We start from the raw sequence: 27,678 nt of genomic DNA on the forward strand, positions 1-27,678 counted from the left end.
TCAGTCCTTGAGGGTAGCATAGAGTACTGAGATGCCGAGGTGCTGGGTGCTGGGGTGTAGAGGTGCTGGGGTGCCGGGGTGCCGGGGTGCTGGGGTGTAGAGGTGCTGTGGTGCTGGGTGCTGAGGTGTAGAGATGTTGGGGTGCCGGGGTTTGGATGTGCTGGGGTTCCGGGTGCTGGAGTGTAGAGGTGCTGGGGTGCCGGGGTGCTGGGGTGTAGAGATGCTGGGGTTCCGGGGTGCTGGGGTGTAGAGGTGCTGGGTTGCCGGGGTGCTGGGGTGTAGAGATGCTGGGGTGCCGGGTTGCTGGTGTGTAGAGATGCTGAGGTGCCGGGGTGCTGGGGTGTAGAGGTGCTTGGGTGTATAGAGATGCTGGGGTGCCGGGGTGCTGGGGTGTAGAGATGCTGGGGTGCTGGGGTGTAGAGGTGCTGGGGTATAGAGATGCTGGGGTGCCGGGGTGCTGGGTGCTGGGGTGTAGAGACGCTGAGGTTTAGAGGTGCTTGGGTGTAGAGATGCTGGGGTGCGGGGTTGCTGGTGTGTAGAGATGCTGAGGTGCCGGGGTGCTGGGGTGCTGGGGTGTAGAGGTGCTTGGGTGTATAGAGATGCTGGGTTGCCGGGGTGCTGGGGTGTAGAGATGCTGGGGTGCTGGGGTGTAGAGGTGCTGGGGTATAGAGATGCTGGGGTGCCGGGGTGCTGGGTGCTGGGGTGTAGAGACGCTGAGGTTTAGAGGTGCTTGGGTGTAGAGATGCTGGGGTGCGGGGTTGCTGGGGTGTAGAGGTGCTGGGGTGTAGAGATGCTGGGTTGCCGGGACGCTGGGGTGTAGAGGTGCTGGGGTATAGAGATGCTGGGGTGCCGGGGTGCTGGGTGCTGGGGTGTAGAGATGCTGAGGTGTAGAGGTGCTTGGGTGTAGAGATGCTGGGGTGCGGGGTTGCTGGGCTGTAGAGGTGCTGGGGTGTAGAGATGCTGGGGTGTAGAGGTGCTGGGGTGTAGAGATGCTGGGGTGTAGAGGTGCTGGGGTGTAGAGATGCTGGGGTGCCGGAGATGCTGAGGTGTAGAGGTGCTGGGGTGTAGAGATGCTGGGGTGTAGAGATGCTGGGGTGCCGGAGATGCTGAGGTGTAGAGGTGCTGGGGTGTAGAGATGCTGGGGTGCCGGAGATGCTGAGGTGTAGAGGTGCTGGGGTGTAGAGGTGCTGGGGTGTAGAGATGCTGGGGTGTAGAGATGCTGGGGTGCCGGAGATGCTGGGATGTAGAGGTGCTGGGGTGTAGAGATGCTGGGGTGTAGAGATGCTGGGGTGCCGGAGATGCTGAGGTGTAGAGGTGCTGGGGTGTAGAGATGCTGGGGTGCCGGGGTGCTGGGGTGTAGAGATGCTGGGTTGCCGGGGTCCTGGGTGCTGGGATGCCGGGGTGCTGCCTTTTTTTGGTGCCCCTTGTCTTGATATTATTCAAAAGCGGCGTAAAACCATACCCAACCACTATTGAAAATGACTTCCATCACTTCGGGCTTTTCCTCTCACATCAGCTGACACGCCGTGATATAACTGGAATAATGTTCAAGGTGGCGTTGAACTCAGCACACTCACTCACTAATGAAAAAAACATGCACACGTTGTGAAAAAGCTCAACATTTTCCTAAAACAATACATATTGTGATCTTCCAACTTCAATATTTATAAAAAATAAATCTGCAAAGCAACGTAAAATTATTATTTAACTGTTAATTATGTTTTCTTAAAACTAAAAATCGACGATCGTAGAGAGGCATTAATCCATCACATTGTCCTTACATTAATTCATTCTATGCTCCTTATTTTAATCCATTGCATAACCTTACATTAATCCGCACCGTTAACCAAATAATTATCCGCTGCATTTATCTGAACAGTATTCCGCTGCATTAATCTAAGCATTATTCCGCTGCATTTACCTGTGCATTAACATTATCAGCGTAACAGCGAGTGTGTGAAACCTTCGCCGACCTTCCGCAGCATTCCAGCAATATCCTTGGGTCGGACACAACAAAATGGCTTCACACAATGTTCCCATGTGGCTGGTAGTCGTGACAAATGAACGCCCATAGAGGTCCACAGCGAATAACACTGTTGATTAATCTTGGCCATTAATATCCACAGCCCATATTAGGTGATGTACGTACTCGACCACCAGGGCCCATGTTTTACCGCGTCAGCGGGGCCTTTCAATATTCAGTGCTCTTACATCATTCGACATACAGTAAACTACGGTTATAACGAACCCCAAAGGGATCACTTATTTTAGTTCGTTACAACAGTAGTTCGTTACAAGAATATGTACAGCACATATACAGCAAATGGTCGGGACCAAAACCTAAATTCGTTATATCCGTCAGTTCGTTATAAGCGTGTTCGTTATAAACGCAGTTTACATATATCCAAGAGCGATTCGGTTTGGGCTAACCCGCTTTTAAGTGTCCTAGTTTAAAGTAGGATTAAGTGTACCGAGGTCGTTGACTTTTCCTTCTTTGGTGAAACCTTCGAGGTATTGTGCTCAAAAAGCAAGGGTCATAATCAGTTTATGGGGGATCGAACCCCCGAAAGGAAAAATGAACCTATGTCCTGATTCCGCTGTTCAGAGCTTCCCTTTAGTGTGCCAGAAACCTATGGTCTTGGTTCGAATCCCGATTCGCTCTGATTATGTATCTAGGTTTGTCAGTATCATACCCATACTACTATGATCTGTATTACTTTAGCTTTTCTTCCTGCGTCAATACTGAAATGCTGATCAAAGCGGCGTTAAACACCTCACTCACTCAGTCATGCCTAAGCCCCCGTGTCCATTGCTATGCCATTGTTGACGTTCCTGCCAAAGGTGGTGAGGTGAAATGGGGTTTAACGTCGCGTCCAAGATTATTGAACTTATATAGCGACGGTCATGCATGTGAGTGGCTGCTTGTACTAGTCCGGACTGATGAAGATTTACATAGCTAGCCCACTGAGATACCATATGCCGCCGTTTAACATGAATACCCCACTCAGACACAGTATACTCCGAGCCGACCAGTCCTTGGGTCATCCCCTTAATGCGGAGCGCCAGGCAGGGTAACAACAAGTACATTCTTTTAACGTCTTTCGGTATGACGCGACCGGGGATCGAACACCGGATCTTCCGCTCTCCGGGCGGACACTCTACCACTAGACCACGGAAGTCGAAATAAGCCAGAATGGTATTCAACGTGGAAAAATATTTAATTATATCCCACCATATGGAGAAAATTCACAGCCTCCATGCACCAACACTGGACCAGTGTGGAAGCAGTTGGAACGTGACAGTTTTATTAGACTCCAGAGGACAACAGATCCTGCCTGACGCCGTCCTCAGAGGTGTTGGAAGGAATGGTGGCTGGAGGTTCTAATTTGAAAAACGGAAAGCTGGCTTGTGTAGAGGCTGGCAATAAACTCAGGGTGGTGATGGAGGGTGTTGACAGATAGGAACGAGCTGGTTGCTACTGACAGTGAAAAAAACTTGAGCCGAGAAGGATGGTCCTACACTGTGAAGAAGTCTGTCTGTCAGGGCAGTTCTTCCAACGTAGGGCACTTGTGCATGATGGCCAGGTAGTCTGTTCGTTCGTTCGTTTGTTGTTTATCGGTACACTCAGCCTAATTCCATGTATATAATGGCTCCAAGTATTTCGTTTTTTGTTGTTGTTGTTTAACACCGCACCCAGCAGTATTCCAGCTATATGACAGCTGTCTGTAAATAATCGCTTCTGGACCAGACAATCGAGTGATTGACATTATGTGCATCGATCCACGCAATTGGAATACGATGACATGCATCAACCAAGTGAGCGGCCTGACCACCCGATCCCGTTAGTCGTCTCTTACGACAAGCATAGTCGCCTTTTACGACAAGCATAGTCGCCTTTATGGCACACGTTGGTTGTTGAAGACTTATTCCTCCCCGGATCTTCACGGATCCTAACGACATGTGCGCCAACCAAGTCACCGAGTCTGACCATCCAATCCACTTTGTCGCCTCTAACGACATGTTCGTTTGCTGTTTTACGCCGCACTCAGCTATATAACGACGGTCTGTAAATAATCGAGTCTGGACCAGACAATCCAGTGATTGACATCATGTGCATCAATCCACGCAATTGGGATACATTGACATGCATCAACCAAGTCAGTGAGCCTGACTACCCGATCCCGTTAGTCGCCTCTTACGACAAGCATTTTCGCCTTTACGGCAAAAATGGGTTGCATGCGGAAGACCTCTTCTACCCCGGATTTTCACGAATCACACACTCTTATAAAAAAACCCACTTAAGGTGTCTTACTACGGATGGTTTTAAGAAGTCGGAGATTGTATTTGCGTGACTTTTCTTTATACTGCTTTTTAAGGACTCCGTTATTAGATTACGTGCGGTTGTGCCTGTGCATGTGCGTGTGCGTGTGCGTGTGCGTTTTTACATGTGAACAAGGAAGCGTGGGTGCTTTCTGAATACGCGTGTCAAAGTGCTGAGCGCAGCAGTATTTCCTAAACGCAAAACGCCATTTCTGATTTGTCAAGGCAACCAATCTTCCCCATCACATCCAGTACAAAACATCTGTATAAATCTCAATCAAACTCCACCTGGCATCTTGCCAAATATCCCTGTAACAGAATCAAGTCATGCAAAGTTGAATTTTTAAAAATTTAATTAAAGTCAGGAAATCAATTTGCGTCACTCAACCACAGATAATACATCCCCTGCAGCTACACTAAAAGCAGCAGCAGCAGCATGACGATGTTTCCGTGTGGCTACTGCAACAACGTGGACCGTGCACTACTTCATCCCGACCTTATAACTGCGCCATTCGTGACTCAATCACCACCTTGTAAATGTTACACGAATGATATCTTCACGTCCGTCCCGTTTCTCACTCCCGTCGACGGTAAAGTACGTCAGCTTACACGTATACATGTTCGTGTCGAAGGACATAACGCTTGTACGAATCAGAGAACGGCTGACATATATAGCCCTGGATGCTTATTAAGCTCTTTGAATCTGACCGAGAGGTCATTCTCTAGCTCTCTGAGCCCATTCGGGGGAAATATTTTTTGAATCTGAAGCCTTCGGTCTCGTAGACGCTGTCATGTGACTGACACTAGCCAATTCGTCTGTCTACTGTCCACGGTACTTGCGACCCATCAATCAACATGTAAATTTCAATATACCAAAGAACTTTACCAAGAATAATCGATATGGGCTATGAATCGGGAAAAACGATGGCTTCGTTCCTACCAGGCGCGCATTGACTGGCCCGAACAAAAGCTGCGGAACTGCTCATATGGCTTGCGCTTCTCGTGACCCGTCTTCTCGCGGTGGGACCCGAGTAGGAGCGGTTCTTCAGAGGGAGCTACTTCAACCGGCGGAGCTATTCAACCACTTCTGTCTCCTGCAAAGTTTGTTGTCGAATTATGATCAATAATGATTTTGAGCCTGTGGCGGTGTATGGAGCTTTGGTAGCGTTGCTGACGGCGCGCTCGGAGGGAACTGCTTGTGTGCAGTAACGCGGGGAGCGGTCAGGATGTTCAAAACAGCCCCATCACCGATTTCACATTCGGCTTAATACAAATGGTGGTGGTTAGGATACCGATGTGGTCACAGCGGGAGGAGGAATGATGAACTGTGCTTCTAGCGGGGACGCTAGGTACGTCAGTCAACGTTTGGATGTAGGCGATGTTGTGAGTATTACGTGTCTTTTTTATGATGATGTTAGAGCGTCTGTTTATGATGATGTTAGAGCGTCTATTTATGATGATGGTAGAGATTCTATTTATGATGACGTTAGAGAGTTTGTTTATGATGATGTTAGAGTTTGTTTATGGTGATGTTAGATTATGTTTATGATGACGTTAGGTTGTCTGTTTATGATGACGTTAGGGTGTCTGTTTATGATGATGTTAGAGTCTGTTTATGGGGATGTTAGAGTCTGTTTATGGTGATGTTCGAGTCTGATTATGATGATGTTAGAGTGTGTTTATGATGACGCTAGGGTATGTTTATGATGATGTTAGAGTCTGTTTATGGTGACGTTAGAGTCTGTTTATGATGATGTTAGAGAGTCTGTTTATGATGATGTTAGAGTCTGTTTATATATATGGAGAGAGAGAGAGAGAGAGAGTGTGAGAGAGAGAGAGAGAGAGAGAGAGAGAGAGAGAGAAAAGCAAACGTTATCTATCGATGTACATTTGTTCATTGTTGTAATTACAAATTCATTACCTTATTAAAAAGTATACATCAAAGTTCAATAAAATTGATAAGCAATTTAATCTAGCAAACTTTGGAACACTCTCTCCAACTCGGTCTAAAGCGTGTCTACATGGATGTGGAATCACGTATCCCACATAAACCCCATGTCTTCATCTTCATGCCTGTATTGATAATAACACATGTGTTTCTCGGAATTGAAACATTAACTTCAATATTCCAGCGTGCACATTACAGTGTCCATATATAACCGCGATTATCACCACGCCATTCTTCCACCAGGTGCAAATTGTGATAAATGCGTCTTATACTTACATCTCTCCACATGCACATTTCACGCTCGTGATGACTGATAACGCGCTCCCCCGTGGCCAAACTCAGTTATTGCTTCAATAATTCCGCATCAGCGGGTTTTATCCCTGGCAGTCAGCCCGTTTATTGTGTTGGTGATGCATTGGTCGCTAACGCCGGTAATATCATCGTTACCCCAGCCGCAGTCTAAACATAATTCACACATAGAAACGTGATTAATGTGTTGTGAGAGAAAATATCTTTCTGTATATTGTCATCGATTTCTCTCGACAGATACTGAGGCTGAGTTACCAATCAACGCCCAATGCCATCATTGTCAAACTCGTTAGTATACCCAATGCTGGGACAGGCTCAGTGAGATATGATTGCTCAGGCTAATAGCGTTGCGTTAAAAACGTTTGCGTAATGCGAATAACGTTAGCAGGACTAATGTGCAAGGCGTTAGCTGACTCGGCAGTCGGCACCTTCTTAATCACCTATATGTGTCTCTGAGAGTCGCATGCTTTTAACGTAACGGAGGATTGGAACCCCTTGAGCTCCCGGCTTCCATGATACGGGGGATTGAGCAATGTCCAAAGATGTGAAACCATATCGACAGCTGTATATCTCCTGGCGAACGCTGTAGAGTTCAACTGACACATGTCCAACCCATACATACTTTCAGCTTTACCGCGTACAGAATCACTGTTGTTACAGCTGTACCGCGTACAGAATCACTGTTGTTACAGCTGTACCGCGTACAGAATCACTGTTGTTACAGCTGTACGGGGTACTGAATCACTGTTGTTACAGCTGTACAGGGTACAGAATCACTGTTGTTATAGCTGTACGGGGTACAGAATCTCTTTTGTTACAGCTGTACGGGGTACAGAATCACTTTTGTTACAGCTGTACGGGGTACAGAATCACTGTTGTTACAGCTGTACGGGGCACAGAATCACTGTTGTTACAGCTGTACGGGGTACAGAATCACTGTTGTTACAGCTGTACGGGGTACTGAATCACTGTTGTTACAGCTGTACGGGGTACAGAATCACTGTTGTTACAGCTGTACGGGGTACTGAATCACTGTTGTTACAGCTGTACGGGGTACTGAATCACTGTTGTTACAGCTGTACGGGGTACTGAATCACTGTTGTTACAGCTGTACGGGGTACAGAATCACTGTTGTTACAGCTGTACGGGGTACAGAATCACTGTTGTTACAGCTGTACGGGGTACAGAATCACTGTTACAGGGGGATTAGGAGGTGTTCTTATAGACAACTGTACGGGGTCCACAATCAATTCTTTCAGAGCTGTTCGGGGTGCACAATCTTTTTTCACAGACAGCTGTACGGGTAACACAATCTGTTCTTACAGACAGCTGTACGGGGAACACAATCTGTTCTTACAGACAGCTTTGCGGGGAACACAATTTGTTCTCACAGACAGCTGTACGGGCTGTACAATTTGTTCTTACAGACAGCTGTACGGGGAACACAATCTGTTCTTACAGACAGCTGTACGGGGTGCACAATCTGTTCTTACAGACAGCTGTACGGGGAACACAATCTGTTCTTACAGACAGCTGTACGGGGTGCACAATCTGTTCGTACAGACAGCTGTACGGGGTGCACAATCTGTTCTTAGAGACAGCTGTACGGGGTGCACAATTTGTTCTTACAGACGGCTGTACGGGGAAAACAATCTGTTCTTACAGACAGCTGCAAGGGGAACACAATCTGTTCTTACAGACAGCTGTACGGGGAACACAATATGTTCTTACAGACAGCTGTACGGGGTGCACAATCTGTTCTTAGAGACAGCTGTACGGGGTGCACAATTTGTTCTTACAGACAGCTGTACGGAGAAAACAATCTGTTCTTACAGACAGCTGCAAGGGGAACACAATCTGTTCTTACAGACATCTTTACGGGGAACACAATCTGTTCTTACAGACAGCTGTACGGGGAACACAATCTGTTCTTACAGACAGCTGTACGGAGTACACAATCTGTTCTTACAGACGGCTGCACGGGGAACACAATCTGTTCTTACCGACAGCTGCAAGGGGAACACAATCTGTTCTTACAGACAGCTGCAAGGGGAACACAATCTGTTCTTACAGACAGCTGCAAGGGGAACACAATCTGTTCTTACAGACAGCTGTACGGAGTACACAATCTGTTCTTACAGACGGCTGTACGGGGAACACAATCTGTTCCTACCGACAGCTGCAAGGGGAACACAATCTGTTCTTACAGACAGCTGTACGGGGTGCACAATCTGTTCTTACAGACAGCTGTACGGAGAACACAATCTGTTCTTACAGACAGTTGTACGGAGTACACAATCTGTTCTTACAGAAAGCTGTACGGAGTACACAATCTGTTCTTACAGACAGTTGTACGGAGTACACAATCTGTTCTTACAGAAAGCTGTACGGAGTACACAATCTGTTCTTACAGACAGCTGCAAGGGGAACACAATGTGTTCTTACAGGCAGCTGCAAGGGGAACACAATCTGTTCTTACAGACAGCTGTACGGAGTACACAATCTGTTCTTACAGACGGCTGTACGGGGAACACAATCTGTTCCTACCGACAGCTGCAAGGGGAACACAATCTGTTCTTACAGACAGCTGTACGGGGAACACAATCTGTTCTTACCGACAGCTGTACGGGGAACACAATTTGTCCTTACAGACAGCTGCACGGGGAACACAATATGTTCTTACAGACAGCTGTATGGGGTGCACAATCTGTTCTTACAGACAGCTGTACGGAGAACACAATCTGTTCTTACAGACAGTTGTACGGAGTACACAATCTGTTCTTACAGAAAGCTGCAAGGGGAACACAATGTGTTCTTACAGGCAGCTGCAAGGGGAACACAATCTGTTCTTACAGACAGCTGTACGGAGTACACAATCTGTTCTTACAGACGGCTGTACGGGGAACACAATCTGTTCCTACCGACAGGTGCAAGGGGAACACAATCTGTTCTTACAGACAGCTGTACGGGGAACACAATCTGTTCTTACCGACAGCTGTACGGGGAACACAATTTGTCCTTACAGACAGCTGCACGGGGAACACAATATGTTCTTACAGACAGCTGTACGGGGTGCACAATCTGTTCTTACAGACAGCTGTACGGAGAACACAATCTGTTCTTACAGACAGTTGTACGGAGTACACAATCTGTTCTTACAGAAAGCTGCAAGGGGAACACAATGTGTTCTTACAGGCAGCTGCAAGGGGAACACAATCTGTTCTTACAGACAGCTGTACGGAGTACACAATCTGTTCTTACAGACGGCTGTACGGGGAACACAATCTGTTCCTACCGACAGGTGCAAGGGGAACACAATCTGTTCTTACAGACAGCTGTACGGGGAACACAATCTGTTCTTACCGACAGCTGTACGGGGAACACAATTTGTCCTTACAGACAGCTGCACGGGGAACACAATATGTTCTTACAGACAGCTGTACGGGGTGCACAATCTGTTCTTACAGACAGCTGTACGGAGAACACAATCTGTTCTTACAGACAGTTGTACGGAGTACACAATCTGTTCTTACAGAAAGCTGTACGGAGTACACAATCTGTTCTTACAGACAGTTGTACGGAGTACACAATCTGTTCTTACAGACAGCTGTACGGGGAACACAATCTGTTCTTACAGACAGCTGTACGGAGTACACAATCTGTTCTTACAGACAGAGGGATGAATGCTCAAAGCGCTACATTACAGGGATGTCAAATGCGTTCTCTACACCATGTACATAGTAATAGGAGCAGTTATGTAAGCATCGCTGTACTTTCGGCGTGTTTTAATCAATTTCTTGAAACTGTCCAAGGATGGTTGCAGTTTAATTTCTAGCGGGAGTTCATTCCGGAGAATTGCTGCGCTAAAGCTGAAAGATCTCTTGCCAAAATATTTCCGTTTCCTCATGGAGAGAGTTAGTACATGTTTGTCAGCAGATCGTAAGGCTCTTGGTGGAGAGCGCTTGCTTGTTCCGTGAGGTAATCGGGACACATTTGGTGGTTACACAGATATGCATGAGTTGTTCAGTTCTTGCTCTGGCAGGTAACCAGTGTCGAGCTTGTAGCACTGGTGTTATATGTGCTCTCTTGGGTACTCTGGTGGGCTGCTGTATTCTGGACCCTGCAATTTGTTGAATAGCTTTTCTGTGCTGCTGTAATATGTGCACTGCAGTAATCCATTCTTGATAATACGAGGGATCTCACAAGAGCGTGAGCTGCATAGGCAGTCAAGGTACAGATTCACTGGCTCCAGTGATAGGTGGCGCTTGATATCCAGTCACTGCTTCCAATAGTTTTAATGTGCAAGAAACGAGGACTGAGTCTTTGATCACGCGAGTGGTAAACTACCGTCTTCTGAACCCAAGGGAGATTTCAGTCAGAGATAGTTCTACCGTGCACTTCTTATGGATTTACCAGAGCGCGGCGGAAATTAATGTATGCGTATGATGTGGATGCCATCGTACACGAATAGCTTCATATATATCTTGAAATTGCCAGTTCATTGAAACATGTTTATAGGAGCTTTTGCTTTAGCAATAGACACGTGAGTACTTATACGATATTCAGATCTGAATCACCAGGAGCCCGTAAAAATCCGGGTTAGAATTGATCCTTAGCAAACCATGCTTGCTGTAAGAGGCGGCTATGCTTGTCGTAACGGGATCGGGTGGTCAGACTCGCCGATTTGGTTGATGCATGCCATCGTATCCCAATTGCGCAGATTGATGCTCATGATGCTAATCACTGGCTTGCCTGGTCCAGACACGATTACTAACAGACCGCCGTCATATAGCTGGAATATTGCTTGAGCGGCGTTAAAAAACAAACAAAACTGAATCACCAGGTGGATGCATCTTTGGCGACAGATATTTGGCGTGTTCCAAGAACATATTTGGATTCTGTTCACCACGTGGATGCATCTCTATCAATATATTCATGGGTTCTGGAACCTATTCGGATCCGAATCACCACGTGGATGCACTTTTGGTGCATTCACGTGGTGCTTTAGTCAATTAGGATTCCATTCACCACGTGAATGCATGTTATAGACTGACACACAAGTATTTGGACTCCCTTCCCCCGAATATTAAACGGACGATATTAAGGAGAATTACACTATGGGTGAATACTGAAAAAATCGAGAATGCAAGGATCTAAACATCTCCAAGTGGCCAGGCCTTTTCGGAATATGTGTAGCAAAATTACCATGACTTAAAGATGACATTCGTTACTGCGCCCCACTGTGTTGCAACACGAATATATTTCTTAAGGGTTCTCTTTAATTATAGCAGCAAAATCTCTGCACTTGTACACAGCGGACGTAATTTAAAGTTAACATACCGTTTTTCTTAGTTTCAACAAAATCAGTAATGGTACTCTCGTGTCACTGGATATCCTGGGTCATCGATCACTTGATCGTCTGGTTTTTTTACAGGCTGACGTTGCATCGAAGTAGTGCTGTGCTGCGTCAGGCAATAATTTTTTTATGCAAATTGTATGAATGGCTAACGATAGGGCAGGACATGCTTACCCTTTTCGAGAACACCTGGTTCATCACTGATTTTCAGTGGTCCATTCATATTATTTCCAAGGCTATTTGCCCTTTACGCCTAGTGGAATCTGTTTCAGCAGAAAATCTAGGCTGGTTATTCTCTTGCATTGACAATTTATATTCTATGTATGTATTTACAATTGTATGTCTTGCATTGCGCACAAAGGCTGAACGATAGAACTGCAAATTGTTCCAAATCACCCGAGTGGCCTAATGCTACTTTGAACAGCATTTCAATTTTATCACGGCCTGTCAAAATAATAGAGTGGGAAAGTCCGAAGTGATGTTTAGTTAGGCGTTTACCAATTCAGTGAAACCTACAAGCACGGGCATGGTGCTGACAAAACTAGAACTATAATCAGGATTCGAAGCCACTATCATAGTGAGTGAGTGAGTTAGTTGGGTTTAACCCCGCTTTTAACAGTATTCCAGTTATATCACGGCGTGTCAGCTTAATGTGGGAGGAAAGCCCGAAGTGATGCAGGTCTCAGACGTTTACCACTTCGGTGAAACCCACGAGCACGGGTATGGTGCTGACAAACCTAGAAACATAATCGGGGCGAACCGGGATTCGAACCCACAATCATAGGTTTCTGGCGTGCCCAAGGGACGCAACTCTGCACAGCGAATCGCGGCGCCTAAGACGACTTGGCCACCCGTGCCCCCGGCCACTATCATAGGTTTGATCTCTGCACAGCGAATTGCGGCGCCTTAGACCACTTGGCCCCTCGTTCCCTCTAAGTCAGCTTGACTTAAACATACTTTATCGACAGTATGTGTACATGGGGTATGTGCATGGGGTATGGGGTGTGGGGTGTGCAACAATATTCATACCCCTAGTTGGAGACGCTTGTTCATTCAACGCAGGTGGGGCGGTCGGGAAGCCTGGTGGTTAAAGCGTTCGCTCGTCACGCCGAAGACCCGGGCTAGAGTTAGGTTACCTGTAGATTTAACTGTGCAGCGCAGCGTGAGGTTTCAAATGTTAAATTTAGCGCGATTGGGTACAATGTGTGAAGAACGTTTCTGGTGTTCCCCGTCGTGATATTGCTGGAATATTGTTAAAAGCGGCGTAAAACCATACTCACTTACTCATTCACTGCAGGTATCTTCGTACACCGCGCCCCCTATCGTCATTTGACTGGGGAGAGGTTGCACTCCACTCCACGCAGGAGTCGGGCCACTGCCGAGGAGCTCAGCTGTTCTATGTTTTTAGTTAATGAGTAAACCAAAATACATTTCTTCCATTGCGTTGCCAGTTATTGTTGGCTTGTTCTAATTGTCCGGAAACCCTTCCACTTGAAACAGTTCCCTAAAACAAAATTGTCTGTCATAACGCTTAATATCAAGTCACCAGTGTAGATACGGGTTACAATTCGTCTTCAGCAACCCATGCTTGTTATAAGAGGCGACTAACGCTGAATGATTGATGCATGGCATCGTGTCCAAAATTCTCAATTGCGTATGTCGATGCTCATGATGTCAATCACTGGATTGATACGATTATTTTCAGACCGCCGTCGTATAGCTGTAATATTGCTAAGTGTGGCTTTAAACAACAAACAAACAAGGTTCATATCATTTTTAGCTTTTTCTTGAAAATTCAAAATGCTATTTTGAAAATTTGAGATACTAATTTGAAATTTCAAGATACTTCGTTGAAAATCCAAGGCACAATGTTAGAAAAATGTATTCCATGTTGAAATGTCGAGATAATATGTCAAATGATTTTATAATTAACATTGTTATTGCACTTAAAATTTCAAATTATCATTTTCAACATGGTATCTTCAGTTTTCAATAAAATATCTTGGAATTTCAACATGTTATCTTGAATTTCCCTTACGGGCTTCCGTACATTAACACAATTGTGTCTGCAATAGTGGGCACAGGGGTGGTGGAATCTGGATATTCTAAATGAGCCTTTGTTAAATGAATATTTGTTCGCCATTAACAGACAAGTGCTCTCTTGCTATTGTTGGTGTGCTTCATTGCGCTTAAAATACGTTTCCAAACATAAAAGTGTACTTAGTGTTAGGTGAGGCGTTCTGAACCAACAACTCTCCAGGGCGCTTTGGCGAAAACACGAAGTGCATGTACCGAGTCACACCACGCCACCCTACCTGTTCAATGGAAATGGATTCTTCCGTTGCACGCAGAACGCCTGCTGACCCAAACGTGTGTTCATATCGATTCTTGTTACGTTTGGGTGGCAGCAGAACAATACATTGCTTTAAAAATAACATGTTTACATTGTGATGTATTTATACAAAGTTTTATCGAGTAGTAATTTTCTGTCGGTCATGCAACAGAAGTCGCGAAGCAATTATGTTACAACTACACCGTAGATTACTTAGATTCCACGCGGACAGGAGTGGCTGAGGGATCAACCATTTGATTTTCAGGGTTGTAGGGAAGACTATATTGTCCTCTTTTCGTGCAGACAAGTGTCCAATTAACAAAGTGCGTTATTTACCGCTTTAAAAAAAATGAGCATCTGCTGAAACTAGAAAGAGATAATAAAAACAAATACTGATCTTACACACAGACACACTGACACACACACACACAGCACCCCTCTCTTCGAGAATCAGATGGTTTCTCCCTAACTAGACCACAAAACATTGCATTGCATGGGAGTCTGCCTGTTTGTTTTCACAATGACCCGTGTTTCTCAAGCTGGATGTATAAAAACATCTGTCATGTCTGTGATACAGGTTTTGTTGTCGTAAGGGGCGATGAGCTAGTCTAGCAGTTAAAAGTTTTCGCTCTCTCACGAGAAGGCCGGGTTCGATTCTCACATAGGGACAATGTGTGAAGCCCATTTCTGGCGTCCCCGCCGCGATAGTGCATGCGACTGACAAACGCGGCGTAAAACTATATTCACTCACATTTGGATCGTGCTAACCAGTTCAGGCATATATTATAGTTTTGGGATTCAATTACAGAGAAAGCAAGTTCCAAATAGGAATGTCAAATTTCAAGCTTTCAATGTAGATGTCGCTTTGTGTGTTAAATAGTGCGCATGTTCCACAGTGTAAATTGTAAAATGGAATGTGTAAAATGGATTAAAATGGAGAATCATAAATTCGAACCCACGATCACTGGATTCGGGTACGTTGAAGGGGCACAACTCTGATCAGTGAATAATGCGCCCAAAGCCTCGTATATGTACACAAAGTCATCATGTTCTTCAACTGCTAATCACATTGTCAACATACTCAGAACTATTGACACTTATTGGCACATGTTCATGTTTGACGACCAACATACCTTGGTCTAAAGACGTTGGGTATAGAAAAGAACGTACGCTATACAAATAGCATATACCCGGGGGATTATACCATGATGCCATTGTTTCACATTGGTGTTGTCATGGTAAGGCGATCCGTATGTCAACAATACTGTAAAAACAATTTATGTTTCAACACCGTTATTGGGAATATTTCAGAGTCATACTTGTAAAATAGTTTTGGAAAAGATGATCAGGTAACGTTACTCTGGCTGAAAGAAGAACTAATGGAAGCGTATTTGTGAATAAAATATATGATCTACGCAGAAGATACGTTCATCAGCGTAGATGATACTTACATATACGTAGATGATACTTACATCTACGTTGATGAGGGGCCGGTCGGGTAGCCTAGTGGTTAAAGCGTTGGCTCGTCACGCCCAAGACCCGGGTTCGATTCCCGACATGGGTACAATGTGTGAAGCCCATTTCTGGTGTCCCCCGCCGTGATATTGCAGAAATATTGCTAAAGGCGGCGTAAAAACAAACTCACTCACCCACTCACTCACTCACTACGTTGATGATATTTTTAAAATGTGGCACTAAAACGCTTCCATGGCATTGCTTGACAACATTCATTCAAGTTTTGGGAATGAGTCCGATAAATGAAAAGATCCCGTTTGTCACGGCCTACATGGAAGCGAGGATTGGAAAATGTTAGGCATCCATTTATTTTAAAATTTTGTTATTCTAAATTTAAACATATTCCGACGGTATAATTCCCACGTGATGTAAATACGTCAGAATGAAATTCCCTTTCTGCACACGGCACCAGTCAGGATCCGTGATGTTGAAGAGAAAATGAAAACCTCAGTCTGGGATTGTTTTGTTTGTTTGTTGTTTAACGCCGCACTCAGCAATATTCCAGCTATATGACGGCGGTCTGTAAATAATAAAGTCTGGACAAGACAATCCAGTGATTGACATCATGAGCATCGATCCACGCAATTTGAATACAATGACATGCATCAACCAAGTCAATGAGCCTGACCACCCGATCCGTTAGTCGCCTCTTACGACGAGCTTAGTCGCATTTTGGGATATAGCAGCGTTTGGAAGGACCGTTTGATGACTACCTTTAAACGTTTTCACCTGCATGGACTCTCACATGATGATACGAGCATTTTATAGTTATTTGGATACACTCCCGAATTGTTTGATAGGCATTACTTAGAAGTTGACGGATGACAAAGTAGACACTGTGTAACACCTTTATTTCAAGTTAGAGGCCGCAGGCCCTTTGAACATTACATTACAGAAATACAATTACTGATAAAGTGACTTATACAATTTCATTGCATTCTATATGAATACAAAGTAGACACGATTTATGGATAACATAAATTCACTCCTATCCATAATGATCCAACCCTTTGAATACGTGATACATTTGCGATAATGATTGCGATGCAAATGTTATTCATGAATTCCCTGCACTGTGTGTTTACTGACATGTCGAAGTTGTTAATGACCCCTGGGGTTATGAACTCTATATCCAGTCTGAAAGAGGATCTATTTTGCTGTGACAATTCGAGAGTGATCAGTTTTTGTGGAAAATATCTGGATTTGACACCCACGTTATATTTGAATGACGCCTAAGTGTTTTGATCTGTAGGCTTGGGGCTATTGAGTTTAATGTCATTTATCTGTGAAAAGGTATTTGATTTCTTTTTCTACTGTAGACTTTATAAGATGGTACTTGTTTTGTCCATGTTGGCGCTCGGCATAAAGGTTAAAACAAGGACTGGCTCGGAGTCGGTACACTGTGTCAGAGTGGGATATCCATGTTAAACAGAGGAATGGAGCCTCAGTTCTTCCATCATGTGACGTGGTTGCAGTGTGCACGCACGCACGCACGCACGCACGCACGCACGCACGCATGCACACAAACAAATTTCTCTCTTTTTTTTGGTTAAAATCCTTGATCCGCCTCTGTTTGACCATGTCGTTAAAAAGGTATCATGTCTTGAGTTGGTAGGTCATTATATTCTGTCCAGTTCGGGGAAGAGAAAGTCATTATGGATTAGTCTAGACAATAGCCAGCCAGTAATATAATTAGAATATATACATATACGTCGTTGTCGTACCACCTAGAAGCTGTTGTAGCTGTGCTGTTTCCCTTTTACGATCCGACATCCATTGTTTGCTGTGTAATGCCCAAGTCAGCGATATTCCACCGCGTCCTTGAATAATGGAGACATGTTATATTGATTGTATCGTGTATTCTATGAATATTGACTACCATCGCTTGGGGATATCAAATCCACTGTTTATTGTATAATACCGATAGAGGGGAATTGGTGATGTTGCATCTTAATCTCATCCAGTGAATGAGATACATCTCGGTTTGTTCTATGGACCTGGAAAAGACAACGCGTGGAAATGCCTCCCACATCCCACTGGTACCTCACCCTCATCCCCACCCCCACCTATGTTGGTCGTTTGAGGCGACCAAGTGGGTCGGGTGGTCAGATTCTGTGATTTGTCTGGGTGTGTCGTCGTTTGTTTGTTTGTTTGTTTGTTGCTTAACGCCGCACTCAGCAGTATTCCAGCTATATGACGGCGGTCTGTAAAATAATCGAGTCTGGACCAGACAATCCAGTGACATCATGAGCATCGATCCACGCAATTGGGATCGATAACATGTCAACGAAGTCAGCGACCCTGACCACCCGATCCCGTTAGTCGCCTTTTACAACAAGCATAGTCGCCTTTTACGGCAAGCATGGGTTGCTGAAGACCTCTTCTACCCCGGAATCTTCACGGGTCGGATGTGTCGTCGTACCCCGACGGCGTTAATCATTGCTCACAAAATCGATCAATGGATTATGTGGTCCAGACTGGATTGTTTACAAGCTCCTGTCATATAGCTGGAATATTGTTGAGTGCGGCGTTAACTACAGTTTTTTTTACCTACAGTGGTGTATTTTACTTATGTCCCTTTGTAAACTGAAACGTTTTTATGTGGAAATAATTTAGTAAAGCGGTGCTTAATCTTTTTGTCAGGTGTATATATCCCTTGTAATGCTCCCGTTGTTTGTTTGTGTGTTGTTTAACGCCCACGCAGCAATATTCAAGTGATATGGCGGTTGTCTTTAAATAATCGAGTCTGGACCAGACAATCCAGTGATTGACATCATGAGCCTCATGAGCATACGATGACATGAATCAACCAGGTCAGCTAGTCTGGCCACCCGATCCCGAAAATCGCCCCTCACTGAACAAGCACGGGTTGCTGAAGACAAAATATCACCCGGATCTTCTCATATTTATTAATTTGGACTTTGGAATTTGACCGGGATGTATAAAGACTCATGTTTGCATGTTTGAGATTTTTTTGGAAAAGTACTACTATTGACTTCAATCGTTCAATGAATTACCCTTGTAAAACATGCCTTATGCGTGTACCGACATAAACTGTCGAGGAAAAGAAATTTTTTACTTGAAACTTGAATTTGACCTTACAACATTACAAAACAATACGAAAACGTTGTTTTCATAAGGCTAAACACACAACAAGGATACCCGTATCAAATACATCAAATATTAGCATTAGCCGAGCGGTTAAAGCGTTCGCTCGTCACGCCGAAGATCCGGTTTCGATTCCCGACCTGGGTACAATGTATGAAGCCAATTTCTGGTGTTCCCTGTCGTGATATTGCTGGAATATTGCTAAAAGCGGCATTAAACCATACTCACTCACTCACTCAAAGGTTGGTGTCTCTCCTCGTTTCGCGAACAGAAGCAGTGGCAGACACATCACGTTCGTAAGCTTGGGTGTCCAGACACGTAGATAACGGCCTTGTTATTCTCAATGTTGATTCGTGATAGAACCGTGACACCGACCACAGCCTACATCTACACATAAATTCCAGCAGTAACAGCTCCCCCCCTAAAAAAACCCAAAAAAAAAAAAAAAAAAAAAAAAACAACAAAAAAAACAACAACAAAAAACCACCCACACACCCACCCACACCAAAAAAAAAAAAAGTGCTAGATATTTTACTTTCTTAAAGTATACAATATACTCCAACCTCTGAAAGTTGTATCACAGACGAGTACTATGTCATGTAAGGAGTGAGTGAGTGAGTTGGGTTTAACGCCGCTTTTAACAGTATTCCAGTCATATCGCGGCGTGTCAGCTTAATGTGGGAGGAAAGCCCGAAGTGATGCAGGTCTCAGACGTTTACCACTCCGGTGAAACACACGAGCACGGGTATGGTGCTGACAAACCTAGAAACATAATCGGGGCGAACCGGGATTCGAACCCACAATCATAGGTTTCTGGCGTGTCCAAGGGACGCAACTCTGCACAGCGAATCGCGGCGCCTTAGACGACTGGGCCACCCGTGCCCCCTGTCATGTAAGGACCTGTAGCATGAGGATCGTTTCGTCCTCACTATAAGGCAAGCCTTTAATTACTCCGCCTGGCTATTACTGCTACGGCAGATTGCAACGGAACTTTACCGAAATAGACGAGAAGTAAGCTTTAATCACCCCGGCCGTTGAAACGCTACAGCTGTCAAGGTAATATTGTCTGGGTAGACAGCAAAACGGATGTCTTAAACGCCCGTCTTAGAAGAAAGCCCTTAGTCCGATTGGTGCTACACACAAAGCAAATGAGACGGTGAGTGAAACGGCGTCAGTCAGTGAAGCGCCATTGATCAAATTGAACTGAAGAAGATCTACGACTGTCACCGACACCGCATCTTCTCCGATGTGGGCAAGGGTAATTGGGCGTACTCGTGTAGATGGTCTGGCAGGAAGCAATTCCCATAGGAGTAGTATGCTCACCACGTCACCCCTCAGGCAATACACGTAATTGGACGTCCAACACAAAGGGAGATAATTCATCACTCAGACGTTTGAAGTTTAATGGTCAAAGCCTGAGACAGGCATATTGCCCTGATCACGGCCAATGTCGATGTTCAATTCCTATAACCAACAAAAGGCCAGGCGAACATCATAAACTAGTTCCCTGTGGTGCTAAAGCGAGTACCGCGTATTGTCCGTGTTCGCAACGAAATCAGAGCACCAGTTTAAGTATTTTACGCTGAACGCCTCGATCCCGCGATACATACTGATTTGGTCTCGCTGGTCAGTAGGTCGCCAGTGTTAGATGGGTATAACCCGTTCTTGTTGGCAATGATTACGATTTCTTGGAATTCTGTGCGCGGAATTGAAATTAGCTTAACTGTATTTATTTGTTTTAATCCCCTGATAGATGTGAGTTGGCGTCGCTTGTCAGACTGTGTTAGTTTACTGTTAAAGATGTAAAATCAAATATGCGATTTGTTTCACTCGTCTTTATTAATATTTCATGTTCTGAATAAAGGTTGCATTCATAAAACTTAGTCTTTTTTATTATCGAATGCGAAGTTGGTTTCATTTAACACTAGGCTGTAAAAAATGTGTTTACATCCTAAGACTATAAACACGTTCCTTGTCTCATAATTTTGACATATTTAGGTCTTAATATGTTTAGTATTGTGTTTAAGAGCTAAACGTGTTTAGGGTCTAAATGCGTATACACCCATTTCATTCAAATTCATTTTAGGTAATTTTAAAAAATGGGTGCTTTATATGTCTTTTATTAGCGCTTAATGGGGATACAGAAGTGAGTGAGAGGTGGTGGAGGTGGGAGGAGGGATAAAAGCTACTTTAGCAGTTTAAATGAATTAATGTGTGTGTGAGTGTGTGTGTGAGTGTGTGTGTGTGTGTGTGTGGGGGGGGGGGGGGGGGAGGGGGCGCTAACTAAGTACAAGTTTAGGGTCTATCGTTGTAGTAGGATATACTTTCTTTGTCAGTTTCCTGTATGTATGAAATACTCATACAGCAATAATGTTATGAACTCATGTTTTGTTAGTTATGATGTGTTTAGGTATAGGTTAGACCACGAGGACCCAGTGCCTAATCGTTTATTATGAAAGATATGAAGGAACTCTATGCTCAACTATGTTGTTGGTTTGTTTGTTGTTTAACGCCGCGTTCAGCAATATTCCAGCTATATGACGGCGGTCTGTAAATAATCGAGTCTGGACAAGACAATCCAGTGATTGACATCATGAGCATCGATCCACGCAATTGGGATCGATGACATGCATCAGCCAAGTCAGCGAGCCTGACCACCCGATCCCGTTAGTCGCCTTTTACAACAAGCATAGTCGCCTTTTATGGCAAGCATGGGTCGCTGAAGACCTATTCTACCCCGGAATCTTCATGGGTCTGCTCAACTATGAGAAGACTGTGTGGAGCACGTGAAATATGTTCCCCGAGCTTTTCGCATGTGCACCTCGCACTTTGCCGATTTGGGTTATGTCCCGGGGCAAGTAAACCATTCATGTTGGACCAATTCAAGCATAAATTGTATTTGCCCATGTTGATGAGCCTATTATGAGCAAACATAGCCCTGATCAAGATTATAGTACTTTCTTTTATACCTGTTCATTTCGTTTGTAATAGGCGCCCTGTAAAGCCTGTCAAAGGCGCCTAGTGACAGTAGAATTATAAACAATAGTTGACAAAAGGTCTGATGTTTTACTGCGGTGCTTTGCGTTGTGTTCTCTTCTCCATGTTCAGTATTCTTTTGTCTTTATGTTCTAGGAGGCTCCTGATCGAGTTACCAGTTCTAAATATAGATAAAACACAATGAGCGAAGTTGGGTTTAAAGTTTATTTAACAAAAAAAAAAAACAGAAGAAAAACAACAGGGGCAAAAACCTTCTCCACTTAACTACAAACTACGTAATTTTCCCATCCCCTACCTTCGTGAACCAATTCAACCTGCTTACTTAAACATGTTCTTTTTTTACCACCCCGCTATCTTAACTCCCGATGAACACGCTCCTTTCATCTCGGCCCTCCCAATCATGGCTTCCGCAGCCGAGCATGCAAGAAGTGTGGCATCGTCATGTCTTCCCAGCCACTACGCCCGCGTGGGCATAAGCTGCTACTAAAAGGACTACAAGATAGGTTCAACGTCAGCCGTTCAACTCCCGTTAAACTAACCCACCCACTATGTTCCTAAATATAACAATTTACCCACAATAATCCCCAGTCGACCACACGTTGAACGAAAAGCTACCAAACCACAAGTACATACAAATACTAGAATGTATAGAGTAACATACTGTTTAAAAATTGCATAAAACATATATCGCAGTAAGTAAATATTTAATTGTTAATTTCATACGATTTGTCCAATGTCGCCGTGGCAGAAGACCCGTTCGAATCCCGCTGGCGACAAACGTGTTTACATGAAATTGTTCTATAACCAAGATAAATGACAGCGAAAAAAGAAGTTCCGTCATTGCCAAGTGTTTAACTATAAATACAAAGGAGCCATGGTTTAAGTCATGATAATTGTCAAGTAGGGGGTTTACTGTCTTAATGCTTGAACCACTAGTCATGATATTTGTCAAGTAGGGGGTTTACTGTCTTAATGCTTGAACAACTAGTCATGATATTTGTCAAGTAGGGGGTTTACTGGCTTAATTCTTGAACCACTAGTCATGATAATTGTCAAGTAGGGGGTTTACTGGCTTAATTCTTGAACCACTAGTCATGATAATTGTCAAGTAGGGGGTTTACTGGCTTAATTCTTGAACCACTAGTCATGATAATTGTCAAGTAGGGGGTTTACTGGCTTAATTCTTGAACCACTAGTCATGATAATTGTCAAGTAGGGGGTTTACTGGCTTAATTCTTGAACCACTAGTCATGATAATTGTCAAGTAGGGGGTTTACTGTCTTAATTCTTGAACCACTAGTCATGATAATTGTCAAGTAGGGGGTTTACTGTCTTAATTCTTGAACCACTAGTCATGATAATTGTCAAGTAGGGGGTTTACTGTCTTAATTCTTGAACCACTAGTCATGATAATTACCCCCAACCAGGGATCACTACTACATGGTAACTGTTCTATAATTCACGGTTCCACTACTACATGGTAACTGTTCTATAATTCACGGTTCCACAAGTGCATGGTAACTGTTCTATAATTCACGGTTCCACTACTACATGGTAACCGTTCTATAATTCACGGTTCCACTACTACATGGTAACCGTTCTATAATTCACGGTTCCACTACTACATGGTAACCGTTCTATAATTCACAGTTCCACTACTACATGGTAACTGTTCTATAATTCACGGTTCCACTACTACATGGTAACCGTTCTATAATTCACGGTTCCACTACTACATGGTAACTGTTCTATAATTCACGGTTCCACTACTACATGGTAACCGTTCTATAATTCACGGTTCCACTACTACATGGTAATTGTCTGACAGCTACCACTGGGGTGATATCGTGTTTCTGTCTCGCGTCTACTTCCAAAACCAAAGTTCCACAAGAAAGGAAGTTTTTTTATAGAATTATGCGTTTGAGAATTAAGAGAGTTCCACATGCGAACTCGATCACTGCGGATAAGTCCAATAATTCATCCACCAGCAAAATGCGATCACAGCCAAATGAAATAGAAATTAATCTTTGCTGCACCGTAGGGTAGTTTTGATGACATATGTGGCGTGACGTGTGGTAGACTGTAGTGGTATAGTGATGGGGTAGTGTGGTAGTGTCACAGTGAGGTAGTGGTGGATGGTGGTTATGTTGCGATGTGGCTAGTATGTGTTTGTTGGTGGTGATGCACTGACGAATGGTTCTTGATGCTGATGTGGAATATGACGGGAGACAGGTCATCTATGCTGATGTTGGGTGGTGAGAGGTCATCCACGCTGATGTGTGGTGGTGAGAGGTCATCCACGCTGATGTGGGGTGGTGAGAGGTCATCCACGCTGATGTGGGGTGATGAGTGGTCATCCACGCTGATATGTGGTGGTGAGAGGTCATCCACGCTGATGTGGGGTGATGAGTGGTCATCCACGCTGATGTGGGGTGATGAGTGGTCATCCACGCTGATGTGGGGTGATGAGTGGTCATCCACGCTGATATGTGGTGGTGAGAGGTCATCCACGCTGATGTGGGGTGGTGAGAGGTCACCCACGCTGATATTGGGTGGTGAGAGGTCATCCACGCTGATGTTGGGGTGGTGAGAGGTCATCCACGCTGATGTGGGGTGGTGAGAGGTCATCCACGCTGATATTGGGTGGTGAGAGGTCATCCACGCTGATATTGGGTGGTGAGAGGTCATCCACGCTGATATTGGGTGGTGAGAGGTCATCCACGCTGATGTGTGGTGGTGAGAGGTCATCCACGCTGATGTGGGGTGTTGAGAGGTCATCCACGCTGATGTGGGGTGTTGAGAGGTCATCCACGCTGATATAGCGTGGTGAGAGGTCATCCACGCTAATATGAGGTGATGAGAGGTCATCCACGCTGATATGGGGTGGTGAAAGGTCATCCATGCTGATATGGGGGTTGTCACGTGATGAACTATCCACGAAACACAAACGCCCTCCACATTCGCCGACTGCACTTTCTAACAGTGCGATCAGCACATGCCATACAATTATAAAACATACAGCACACAGCTGTCCTAACAATTTCAATTATGCGTGTGCCAAAGTTGATTTGTCTCAAACTACTTTTTCCAAGTGTATACCGCTTCGTAACAGGTCTTCTGCAGGCTCGACTACAAACTCTCCACAACGACGCCAGGTGTCGCTCGTACCTCACAAAATATCACAATGTAGCGATGGACTACCGCCACCTGGTGGCACTGTTGGGAAGTTTGAATCTACAGTCATTGTTGACGTTATCTCAAGTGCTGTGTATTGGGGCCTGTCTCACCCCTCTTTACATGCTGAACAATTCCGTACTTTCTCTAAATGGCATCTGCATCCCGAAATATACAAATCACATTCTACCACAGCTGGTATTACAGGCTTCCACGAATAGGTCGGAGACCGCCTCCGTGGTCTAGTGGCAGAGCATCTGGCCGAAGAGCGGAAGGTCCGGGGTTCGATCCCCGGCCGCGTCATACCAAAAGACGTTAAAAGATGGTACTTGTTGTTATCCTGTCTGGCGCTCGGCATTAAGGGGCTAAGTCTGAGTGGGGTATTCATGTTAAACTGCGGCATGGTATCTCGGTGAGCTAGCACTATAAATCGGCATCAGTCCGGACTAGTACAAGCACACACCCCCCCCCCCCCCCCCCCCCCCCCACACACACACACACACACACACGTGCATGCACGTCGCTATATAAGTGCAATAATCTTGGAAGTGACGTTAAACCCCATTTCACCCACCGAATAGGTCGGACTAAAGTATTGCCTGCATTGTCTGTGACAGCTGTGGTTTCATAACATGACCACTAAAAAACAACATCTGTGGAACATTTGACCAAAGAAGATGTTAGGCGTTCCCTGAAGACGCTAGAACCTCGCACCAGATCGTTACAAGAACTTTTGAAGACCAACGCAGCACTGAGCATGCAATCGGCGCCATGACGAGCTCATGTTGCACATGACAACACTTCTATCCAGTTTGAGTGTTCCAGGTAATTAAACTGGTCTTTCAGGGAGGGAATTGCTCGCCAGTTGAAAAAAAAATGAATTGCATCCATATTGGCTTTGTCAAAAGCTGTAACGAAATGTGAAATTATCGAATCAGAATACACCTTGATATTGCCTGTTCATACTGTGACGTGACTATGATTTTGTAGTGTATGCATTGCACACATCAACCGTTCCGGATCAGTTATAGGAAGGAGTGAGTTGGGTTCAATGGCGCTTTGGACAATATTCCAGTAAAATCACGGCGTTTCAGCGTGGGAGGAAAGTGACGCAACTGTCAGGCGTTTACCACTTTGGTGAAACCCACGAGCACGGGTATGGTGCTGACATACCCACAATCATACTTTAGGTTTCTGGCGTGCCATAGGGAGGCAACTCTGCACAGCTAATTGCGGCGCCTCAGTCATAGATGTGGTCAGGTTAACTGTACTTTAAATGGATGAATGGAACTAGTTTGACTGGAATAGAGATTTGCTCGTAAGAAATATACGCTATACGGCTTTAAACGTGTCCGGTTAATCACGGCGCGTTGGCTTGACTTTGGAGAAAAGCCCGGACTGGTGTAGGTGTTAGACGTTTAAAACTTTGAAGAAACCCACAAGCACGGTTATGGTGCAGACAAGCCTTTTAATATAAACAGGGCGAATCGGCAGTCTAAGCCATGATCATAGGTTTCTGGCACGCCTAAGGGAAGCAACTCTTTATAGCGGCGAATTGCGGCGCCTTAGACCACTGGGCTACAGTGCCCCCTCAGTTATAGGAGATGTGTCCAGTTGAACTGTACTTGAAATGAGGAGTGAGTATGGTTTTACGCCGCTTTTAGCAATATTCCAGCAATATTACGGCAGGGGACACCAGAAATGGGCTTCACACATAGTACCCATGTCGGGAATCGAACCCGGGTCTTCAGCGTGACGATCGAACGCTCTAACCACTAGGCTACCCGACCGCCCCGTACTTTAAATGATTTGAATGGAACTAGTTTGACTGATATGAAGATTTGCTCGTCTGAAATATTGCACTGAATAGTTGCCTCAGCCCGCGCTCCCCAGAGTGACTGTGTTTGTTAGTATAACTTCTGATGAGAAAAGTGTCCGATGAGAAAAAAACTGATGGGAAGTGAAAAAGGTGGAAAAGTCCGTTTGAAACAGGCGAGAATCTGTACACGATATTTCCGCCTAATCAGGTTTTGAACATCGAAATATTTACCCTGGTTTTCAGAAAGCCATTATTGCCACCGATGTTCAACTCTTATACAGGGACCAGATGATGACCTCTACTGGAGGATGTTAAGTATTCATTGTTAGGGCTGTATTCCAAACAATCAGGACCCATGCATGAGAACACAACTTGATGAGTGTTGTGACCTCTGTGTAGATGTTGCATCGACCACCTTGCGTGCGTGCTGGGCGTTATGGCAGATGTCAGGCTTCACTTTCAGATATATTTATGCACTTTGGAGGTCTTCCGTATTGGATCACGAAACCAGACGGATTTGGCCTTAGTTACACATTAAACTTCATTTCTAGGTGTAGGCATGTTCCAGCGAATCGTGATGCCACCTTCCATCACAGATGTGTCTATTCCAATTACGGAAAAAAGTATTCCTGGATTCAAGTATAGAAATGTAATTGTTTCATGTGTGATATTTAGCTGTGCCCTGTGGAATTAAAGTGTGCCAACTGGAAGAATAATTTTGATCCATCGTCGATTTGTAATTTCGCTAATTCTAGATAATGTGCAATAAAACTGTTGTAATTGGGAAAGTTTTACCTTTC

General features: G+C 44.7%; 1 protein-coding gene and 1 pseudogene across 2 annotated transcripts in view; one reads left to right on the forward strand and one right to left on the reverse strand.

Moving 5' to 3' along the window:
- Window positions 1-24,723, reverse strand: LOC139478441 (uncharacterized; annotated as a pseudogene).
- The window catches only part of LOC139478974 (uncharacterized), a 30,497-nt gene continuing 7,777 nt past the window's right edge, over window positions 4,959-27,678 (forward strand). The window contains exon 1 of one of the 2 annotated variants that reach the window (XM_071261694.1): window positions 4,959-5,703. The gene's annotated coding sequence lies outside the window, so the exon portion shown is untranslated. The remainder of the gene's footprint in view (window positions 5,704-27,678) is intronic. The other variant, XM_071261695.1, reaches the window with a different exon arrangement.

Source organism: Haliotis cracherodii, unplaced genomic scaffold (assembly GCF_022045235.1).
Source record: "Haliotis cracherodii isolate W230 unplaced genomic scaffold, xgHalCrac1.p SCAF_4, whole genome shotgun sequence".
NCBI lineage: Eukaryota > Metazoa > Mollusca > Gastropoda > Lepetellida > Haliotidae > Haliotis > Haliotis cracherodii.